A 10,259-nucleotide genomic window follows, 5' to 3' on the forward strand; every position below is an offset into this window, starting at 1 on the left:
ACCAAAAGTGAGAGTAGCATTAATACATGGGTAAAAACATTATGAGAAGTGCTTACTGGGCAGTTTGGTGAGCATAAGATGTACATTTAATCAGACACCAACAGACATTACACACCTAGGACTCATGACTTTCCCCATTATAGATTTTCAGTATCAGGCATGTATTCCCTCCTATGGAACAGGCCTCCAATCCAATTAGAGAGTGGTAGTTTCCCTCATAAACAACATTTATAACAAGAAACTTATTGTTATGTGTCTTTATAATAAAAACAATTCACTTCTTGTTTTCTGGGTCAGCGGAAGCCTAAGGTCACAGAATGCACATCTGTTCTCTGTGAGAGGTTTATAGTTCAATACAGCAGAAAGCTTCAGTTTCACTAAGATGAACTTTCAGACCAGGCACAGTAATGGAGGAAGAGATATTTATTGAAGTTTACCAATCCAGGAGAATTTCCATAATGGCAGAAGAAGCTGTCCTGCCTTCACAGGTCCAAACAGAGAAAGAATGTGTGAGAGAGATGCACAGCCAAAAGCCACAAAGCACAGCATACTTCAGGAACTCCAGGTAGGCACATTTTGCATGTCTTTGCATTGAAACCTCTTCCACAATGGACCCTGAGCTTTGGAAAGTGTCATAGAGATGTTTCAGTGTTGAACACTCCTCTGTCACTTCTCAATATCATGATGCCTTCTGAATCATCCCAAGATCACCACCATCTGAAAAGAGAAGCCTCCCTAACCAAAAGTGAAAGTAGCATTAATATATGAGTATGAACATTAAGAGAAATGCTTACAGGGCAATTTGATGAGCATAGTATATACATTTAGCCTGACACCAGCAGATGTTGCGCGCCTAGGGCTCATGACTTCCCCTATCATAGGTTATCAATATCTGGCTTTTATTCCCTCCCATAGAGCATGCCTCCAGTCCAGTTATGAAGCAGTTGATTTGCTCCATAACAGACATGCCACTGTTGCATCCATTGGCTTATCTGGCCTCTCTGGCCAAATTTGAGGCTTGCAGCATCCACTGTTATTTTTCTCTGCTGGTGATTTCTCTCCTACACATTGAACTGCATGTAGTATAGATTTTACCAGCTTTGTGTCAGCTGGTCTACATGAAGGTTGTTAGTAGCTCAGCTCCAGCAGGATTTCTCAGTGACCTTGCAGCCCAGGTATGTGGAATCTTCAGCAATAGACTCTTACCATCTATTCCTGGTGGGAACCCAAGAGCATTAGCAATGGCCTGTAGTGTTTTGGGGCTATCAGTGACCTCATTAGCCAACATATCACTGGAAGGTATCCCATCCCTAGCACTGAAAATTTTCTAGTTATAATCTATTTCTTCTGGTTGTGCCATTGTCTGAAAAAGTAGGTTTCCATACTTTTAAGGAGTGATTAACCCTCCTTCTACCTTTCCTTTACTCAGACTCTTCAGTACACTTAGGCCTTTCTACCCACAGTAATATGTTCTTGTACTTACATATATGTAATACCATTCCTTGATGCCCCCCCCTTTCTAGCTTAATAGCACTGCTAATGAGTTTTATTCTGACTCACATACAAATCCAAACATTTGTGGCTAGGATCCTCATCTGAAAGAGAACATGCAGTGCTTGGCTTTCTGGGCCTGGATTAACTCACTGTGTATAATCCTTTCCAGGGCCATCCATTACTGTATAAATTTCAGAATTGCATTTCTCTTACCACTTCTTCATTAGCCACCCATGCTGAGGGACAACTAGGCTGGTTCCACTTCCTAGCTGTTGTGAATATAGCAAAAATAAACATGGATGTGCAAGTATCTCTAAGGTAGTATGATGAGTGCCTAGGATATATGCCTATGACATATGCTAAATCTTTTCTCAGCCGTCTCAGGAACCTCCACAATGATTTCCATGATTGCTGTACCAGATTACATTCGCACCAACAGTATAGAAGTGATCCTTTTTTTCCTCATTTTCGCTAGCATTTATTGTCATCTGTTTTATTGATGGTAGACAGTCTGAAAGGAGTGAGATTGATCTTAAAGTATTTTTAATTTGCATTTTCTTAACAGTTAAGTGTGTAGAACATTTTCTTAGATGTTTACATGCCATCTGTATTTCTTCTTTTGAGAACTCTCTATTTAGTTTCATAGCCTATTTTTAATTGGGGCATTAGATTTCTTATTTAAGTTTTTTGAGGGCTTTATGAATCTTGGATATTAATACTTTGTAAGATGTATAGCTGGCAAAGATTTTCTCCCATTCTGTAGGTTGCCTTTTTGCTCTATTTTGCTGTACAAAAGCCTTGTAAGCTCACAAGGTCCCAGTGGTGGATTAGTGGTTTTATTCCCTGAGCAACTGGGGATATATTTAGAAAGTTGTTTCATATGCCAATATGTTGAATAGGATGTCTTTTTCTCAATGGGAATTTGTGGCAATTTGTAAAAGATCAGGTGGCTGTAGTTCTCTGGACTTACATCTGGGTCCTCTACTCTGTTCCATTGATCTATGTCTCAGTTTCTGTGTGAGTACTATTATTATTATTATTATTATTATTATTATTATTATTATTATTATTTACTATGCCTCTATAATATAGGTGCAAATCAGCTATGGTGATACCACCATCCTTATTTTTGTTGCTCAAAATTGTTTTGTATATTCAAGGATTTTGTGCTTCCAAATGAATTTTAGAAACTCTTCTCTATTTCCTTGAAGAATGCCATTGGTATTTTGATGGGGATTGCATTAATGTGTAGAATGCTTTTACTAAGACTGACATTTTCACAAGATTGGTTCTTCCAATCCAAGAACATAGGATGTCTTTCTATTTCCTAGTGTGTTCTGTAATTTCTGTCTTGAATGTTAAATTTTTCATTGTAGAGTTCCTTCACTTCCTTGGTTACATTTATTCTATGGACTTTATTTTTTGAGGCAATTCTGAATGGGAGTGATTCCCTGATTTCATCCTCAGCATATTTATTGTTAGTATATAGGAAGGCAACTGATTTCTGTGTGTTTATTTTGTATCCTGCTACATTACTATAAATGTTTATCAACTAGTAAATCTTTAGGGTCCCTTATGTAGAAAATCATATCTGTAAATAATGATAATTCAATCTCTTCCTTTCCAAGTTGTATCCCTCTTATGTGTGTCTCTTGTCTATTGCTATAGCTAAGACTCCCAGTACTAAATTAAATAAAAGTGTGGACAGTGGACACCCTTGTCTTGTTCCTGATTTTAGTGGAAAAGCTTCAAGTTTTTCTCCATTTAGTATTATGTTGGCTATAGGTTTGTCATAGTCTTTATTATATTGAGATATGTTCCTTATATTCCCAGTATCTACAGGACTTTTAACACAAAGGCATGCTGCATTTTTTCAAATACCCTTTCTGCATCGCATCTATTGAGATGAATATGTGAGTTTTGTCCTTCAGCCCATTTATATAGTAAACTACATTTGTTGATTTGCATATGTTGATCCATCCCTCCATCTCTGTGATGAAGCCTACTTGGTTGGGGTGATTGATCTTTATGATATATTCTTGTACTGAGTTTGCCAATATTCTATTGAGAAGCTTTGCATCTGTGTTCACGAGGGAGATTGGTCTGTAATTTTCTTTTCTGTTCTGTCTTTGTCTGGTTTTGGTATCAGGGTGATGGTTTTGTAGAAAGAGTTGCGTAAAATTCTTTCCCTTTCTATATTATGGAAAAGTATGAGAAACATTGACCTTATTTCTTTCATGAAGGACTGGTAAAATTCACTGGTGAGTCTACCTGGATCTGGACTTTTTTTGTTTGTTATCATTACTATTATTATTATTATTGGTTTTTCAAGGTAGGTCTCAATGTAGCTCAGACTGACCTGAAAATCATGCTCAGGGTGGCCTCAAATTCATGGTGATCCTCCTACTTCTGCCTCCCAACAGTGCTGGGATTAAAGATGTACACCACCATGCCCAGCTGTTTATTATTATTATTATTATTATTAGTTATGTACACAATGTTTATATAGCCTTGTTGGTACCATCATTAGCCTCCTACCTCTCCTCCCCTCTCCACAGAGACCCTCATAATTAGGGAATGGGGGTTGTGCATTGTGCGGTTAGCCATCAGTTATGGGGATGAGGCAATGTCTCTGTGTGTAATGTCCTGCCTGCTCTGTCAACCTAAGAAAAAGAGGGATACACAGCCTTTAATCCTAGCACTTGGGAGGCAGAAGTAGGCAGATAGCCATGAGTTTGAGGCCACCCTGGACTACAGCAAGACCCTACCTTGAAAAACCAAAAACACATGATATCTCATGCCTTTAATCCCAGCACTCAGGAGGTAGCGGTAGGAGGACTGCTGTTTGTGCCCAGCCTGGGACTACAGAGTGAGTACAAGATCAGCCTGGGCTGGGGATTGTGGGTCATGCATTTGGGGGTAGCCACAAGTTATGGGAAAGAGGCAATGTCTCTGTGCATAATGTCCCAACTTGTGGTTCTAACAATCTTTTTACCCCCTTTTCCTTGAGTTTCCCTGAGCCATGTTGGGTTCATTTTAGGTATATTTCAGTGGTGAGGAATTGGAAGCCTGTGTCTCTGGATGTCTGGTTTGGTAGGAATTGAGTGTTCTCTGTGTCTCTTTCATTCACCCTTGTGCTGGTATCAGGATCATGAAGAAAGCTGCACTCTTGCTCATTTCTCCAATTACTCTATGGTTTCAGCTGGGCCCTGGTGAGGCTTGATGGGCTGATTCTTTCCTTGGGATCTGTATCCATATGTAAAAGAGAAGCATATTCTCTAATGGAGAGTGAAGTCAGCACCAGATAAATGGGATAACCTTTGTTCTTTTAGATTGAATTCAATAGGTGTAGCCCATGATTAGTGGGAGCTAAATAATGGAGATTGGGCTCATGTTTTGTATATGGTTCTGACTTCTTTCCCAGCTCCAGCTATGGGTTCCTTTCCACTGAGCAGCTCCATTAGCCAAATCAAGAGCAGTTGTTTACCCACCATGGCTATGTGCTACTATTGCAGTTGGGTGATCATCACATCAGGTTATTTGATGCTGAGTAGCTTAGACCATGAGTTGCTTAGACAGGTGTTGGTCATTTTACCCCAGTCTTTCATGTGCCACATTCTGGCACTAGAAAAGCTAACTGTCTGGGGACTGACACTTCCAGATTCCAGAGAGGTCACTCCACGTTGTGTACCAACATCATATGGTATCTTTGGCAACAGGGTTTTACCACTTAATTTTGGTGGGTCATCAAGTACTTTGATAGAAATCTGCCTTCTTTTGGGAAACATTGTAGGTCTCTATGATCAATAGCTCATTGTGCATGTTTACCACATACAGGTACTGGGAGTTACAGGCCAGCACCAAGGAAAAGAAAGAAGAAAAAGGTAGGTAATATAAAAGAGAAATAGAGAAGAGAGACAAGAGGGAGGCAGAGAGAGTGAAAACAAAAAAAAAAAGTAAAACAGGAGAAGATTAAGGTTTGTCTTTATCATACCCTCTACAGGGTCCTGTGGTTCAGGTGTTCCCTCTAAGGACCTGATGAAGGTTCAAACACTTAGTCTGTCTTTTAGGATATAGAGTTTTATGGTACCATTGTCATTTGGGTCCAGTTTTGTGCCCCCCGCCTAATTTTACCCTCCCCTCTCACCACACTCTCCTTATTGTCCAGTACCTGAGATGCTTCTTAGGTACATCAGCAACTTGGACAGATTCAGGTTAGGAGCCACAGATGAGTGAGACAATGCAATGATTATCTTTCTGTGATTGAGTTCACTATGAATGATCTGTACAAAGTTCAACCATTTTTTCTTCAAATTTCATTGTTTTATTTTTCCTTCCTGCTGTGTTGAATTCCATCATGTAGATATACCACATGTTGGTTATCTATTTGTCCAATGATGGACATCTGGGTTGATTCTAGTTCTTAGCTATTATGAAATGAGCAGATATAAATATGGTTGAGCAAATCTCTCTGAAATGAGGCATGGAGCTTTTAGGGTAAATGCCCCATAAGGCAATAACTGGGTCTGTTGGTAACTCTATAGTCAACCTTTTTGGAGTCTCCATATTGCTTTTGATAGTGGTTGTACCATCTTACATTCCCACAAATGGTGAATCAGGGTTTCTATTTTTCCACATCCTCTCCAACATTTGTTTTCATTTCACTTTTTAAAGTTTGCTTCCATTACTGGGGTAAGGCTGAATGTCACAGTTGTTTTAATTTGCATTTACCTGATGATTAGGGATAGTGAACATTTTCTTAAGTGTGTGTTTGCCATTTGTATATCTTCCTCTGAGTACTCCCTCTTCAGTTCTCTGTCCCATTTTGTGAGTGGATTGTTTGATTTTTTTGTTGTTTAAGTTTTTGACTTCTTTGTAGATTCTAGAAACGAGGCCTCTGTTAGTTGTATATCTGGTAAATATTTTCTTCCATTATGTGGGTAATCTATTGGCTGTGCTGATTGTATATCTGTGAAGAAACATTTCAGCTTCATGAGATCCCAATGGTTGAGTGATTATTTAAATTCCTGAGCTACTGAGGTTTTTTTTTTTTTTTTCAGGAAGCCTTTTCCCACTCCTATATCATGAAAATTTCCTCCTATTTATTCTTCCATTAGTAGCAGTTTCCAGACTTATATTGAGGTCATTGATCCAGTTGGACTCGATTTTTGTGCATGGTGAGATGTGTGGCTCAAGTTTCATTTTCTTGAAGTTTGTCCAGCACTATTTGTTGAAGATGCTCTCTTTTTTTCCAGCCTGCAATGTTAGGGCCTTTCTCAAATATCCAGTAGCTGTAGTTACTTGACCCAAAGTCCAGGTCCTTGTTTACGTTCCATTAGTCTATAATCCTGGATTTATGTCAGCACCATGTTGTTTTTATTACTATGGCTTTTTAATATAACTTTAGATTGGGTGTGGTGATACCTCCAGAGGTGTTTCTTTTGCTGATATACTTGGATTTCCAAGGCCTTCTGCCACTTTATATGAATTTTGAGAACTTTTTTCTGTTTCTGTGAAGAAAAATGTTGTATTTTTATTGGTATTGCATTAAATCTGTATATTGCCATTGGTAAGATTGTCATTTTCACAGTGTTATTTCTGCCTATGCAGAAGCATGGGAGATCTTTCCATTTTCTCATGTTCTCAATTTTTTGGGGGATGTTTTTTATGTTTTCATTGTATAGGTCTTTCACATCCTTGGCCAATATTATTCCAAGATATTTTTTTGTTGTCATTGCAACTGAAAATGGGATTATCTTACTTATTTCTTTCTCTGTATCTTTGTCTTTTGCATTTAGAAAGGCTACTGCATTTGTACATTAATTTTATATCCTTCAAGAGTTTTGTGATGGAGGTTACTGGGTCTCTTATGTATAGAATCATGTCATCTCTGAGTATGGCTACCTTAACTTCTTCCTTTCCAATTTGTATCCCTTTTATTTCTTTCTTCTGCTTTATTACTTGAGTTAGGACTTCCAGTACTATGGTGAATATCAGAGGTGAGAATGGACACCCCTGTATTGTTCCTGATCTCAATAGGAATTCCTTCATTCTCTCCTCGTTAAGTATTACTTGTGCCTTCAGATCTTTATATATAGCATTTTTATGTTGAGATATAAACCATCTATTCCTATTCTATCCAATGTTTTGGTCATGAAGTGATATTGTCAAAGGCCTATTCTGTATCTATCAAAATAATCATGTGGTTTTCCTGTTTAAGCTTATTTATGTGGTGTATTGCATTGATAGATTTCCATATGTTGAACCACCCCTGTGTTCCTAGGATGAAGCCTATTTGTTCAAGGTGGATAATGCTTTTGACATGGTTTAGAATTTGATTTGCAAAGATATTGTTCAGGATCTTTGCATCTAAGTTCATCAGGGAAATAGGCTGGTAGTTTTCTTTTCTTGTGGCATCTCTGCCTGGTTTTGGTATTAGGGTGATAATAGCTTCATAGTAGGAGTTGGGGAGCTTTCCTATTCTCCAATTGTGTGTCACAGTTTCATAAAAATTGGTTTCAGTTCTTCCATTAAGGTTTGGTGACAGATTTCACCAGAGAAGCCATCTGGTCCTGGACTCTTCTTTTGGGGTAGGATTTTTTTTGTTGTTGTTTGTCTGTTTTGCTTTGTTTTCACTTTTTTGAAAATTAGTTATGTACACAATGTATATAGTCATGCTGGTACCATTGTTAGCCTCCTCCCTATTCTCTGCCCTCCAAAGGGACCCTCCTGGTTGGGGAATATGGGTCGTGGATTGTGGGGTTGGTTAGCCATCTGTTATGGGTAAGAGACAATGTCTCTGTGCATAATGAACCAACATGTAGCTCTGACATTCTTTCCATCCCCTCTTCTGCATATTTCTTTGAGCCATGTTTGGCTCATTTTAGGTCTGCCTCAGTGATGAGATCTTGGGAGCTTCTGTGTCTCTGGATACCTGGTTTGGTAGGAGTTGAGGATTCTCTGTGTCTATTACCTTCACCCTTGTGCTGGTACCAGGTTCACCAAGAAAGCAACACTCCTGCTTATTTCCCTAATTATTCTTAGTTTCAGTTGGGGACCTTTTGAGGTGTGATGGGCTGGTTCTCTCCTTAGAATCTGTGTCCATCTGAAAAAGAGAAGAAAATCTCCAGCAGACAGTGAAGTCAGTGCCAGATAAGTGGAATAACCTTTTATTTTAGATTGAATTTAATAGGTGTAGGCCCTCCTGTAGCACACAATTGGGGGAGCTTGACAAAAGAAAGAAGGCTCATTTTGGATATGTTTCTGACTTGATTCCCAGCTCCAACTGTGGGTTCCACTCCACTGAACAGATCAGTTTGCCAAATCAATAGAATTTGTTTTCTCACTATGGCTGTGCACCACTATTGCACTTGTATGAGCATCAAGTCAGGTTGTTTGCTGCTGAGTAACTTAGACCACGAGTTGCTTCTACAGATGGTGGTCATTTTCTCCCAGTTGCTCATGTAGCACCTTCTTGCACTGGACGAGCTAATTGTCTAGAGACTGACTCTCTTCCAGATTCCAGCCAGGTCTCTTCATGTTATGTACCAACAGCATATGGTGTCTTCAGCAGTAGGGTCTTACCACCAACTTTTGGTGGGTCATCAAGTACTCTGACATAAATCTATTTTCTTTCTGGGAACCTTGTAAGTCTCTCTGATCAACAGGTCATTGTGGATATTAGCCAAATGCTGGTACTGGGAGTTACAGGTCAATACCCAAGAAAAGAAGGAAGAAAAACATATAAGTAATAAAAAGAGATAGAGAAAACAGAAGAGGGAGAGAGAGAGCAAAAGAGAGAAACAGGATAAGATTAAGGTCAGTCTTCATCATATTCTCTCTAGGGCCTTGTGATTCAGCTGTTCCTTCTAAGGGCCTGATGAAGGTCCAACCATTTAGTCTATCTTTTAGGATGTAGAATTTTATGGTACCATTGCCATTTGGGTCCAGTTTTGTGTCTCCCACCTCCACTGTTACCCTTCCCACCCACCCCATCAACCCTATTTTCTGGTCCTTGAGGTGCTTAATAGGTATGTCAGCATCTCAGGTAGATTCAGGTTAGGAGCTGTAGATGAGTGAGACTATACAATGATTATCTTTCTGTGATTGGGTGAGTTCACTGAGAATGATCTGTTCTAGGTTTGACCATTTTTCTCCAAATTTCATTGTGTCATTTTTTTTTTTGTTACTGCTATGTAGAATTCCATTGTGTAGATGTATCACATCTTGGTTATCTATTCATGTAATGATGGACATCTGGGTTGATTCCAGCTCTTTGTTTCATCTATTTTTTGTTAATTGTTTTCTTTGTTTCCAATTCATTAATTTCTGCTCTGATCTTAATTATTGTCTTCTGTCTAGATTCTCTTGGATTGGATTCTTCTTGTTTTTTTTCAGTGCCTTTAGGTGGATGGTTAGGTTATTGATTTTGGATCTCTTTATATGAAAGCAGTTACCTCTATGAATTTTCCCCTGAGGACTGCCTTCATTGTAACCTGCAAGTTTTGGTATGTTGTGTTATTGTCATTTATTTCTAGAAAATTTTCAATTTCATTATTTTATTTCATACACTACCCTTTTATTAGTTTTTAAAGCATGTTCTTCAATTTCCAGGACCTGATGGGATTCCTGGTGCATCTTTTGCTGTTAATTTCTAGCAATACTGCATTGTGATCTGATATCATGGAAGAAATTATGTTGATCTTCCTAAATATATGGAGGCAGTCTTTATGAATCAGTATATGATCTGTTTTAGAGAAGATTCC

This window comes from Jaculus jaculus, chromosome 8 (genome assembly GCF_020740685.1).
Source record: "Jaculus jaculus isolate mJacJac1 chromosome 8, mJacJac1.mat.Y.cur, whole genome shotgun sequence".
Taxonomy (NCBI): Eukaryota; Metazoa; Chordata; class Mammalia; order Rodentia; family Dipodidae; genus Jaculus; species Jaculus jaculus.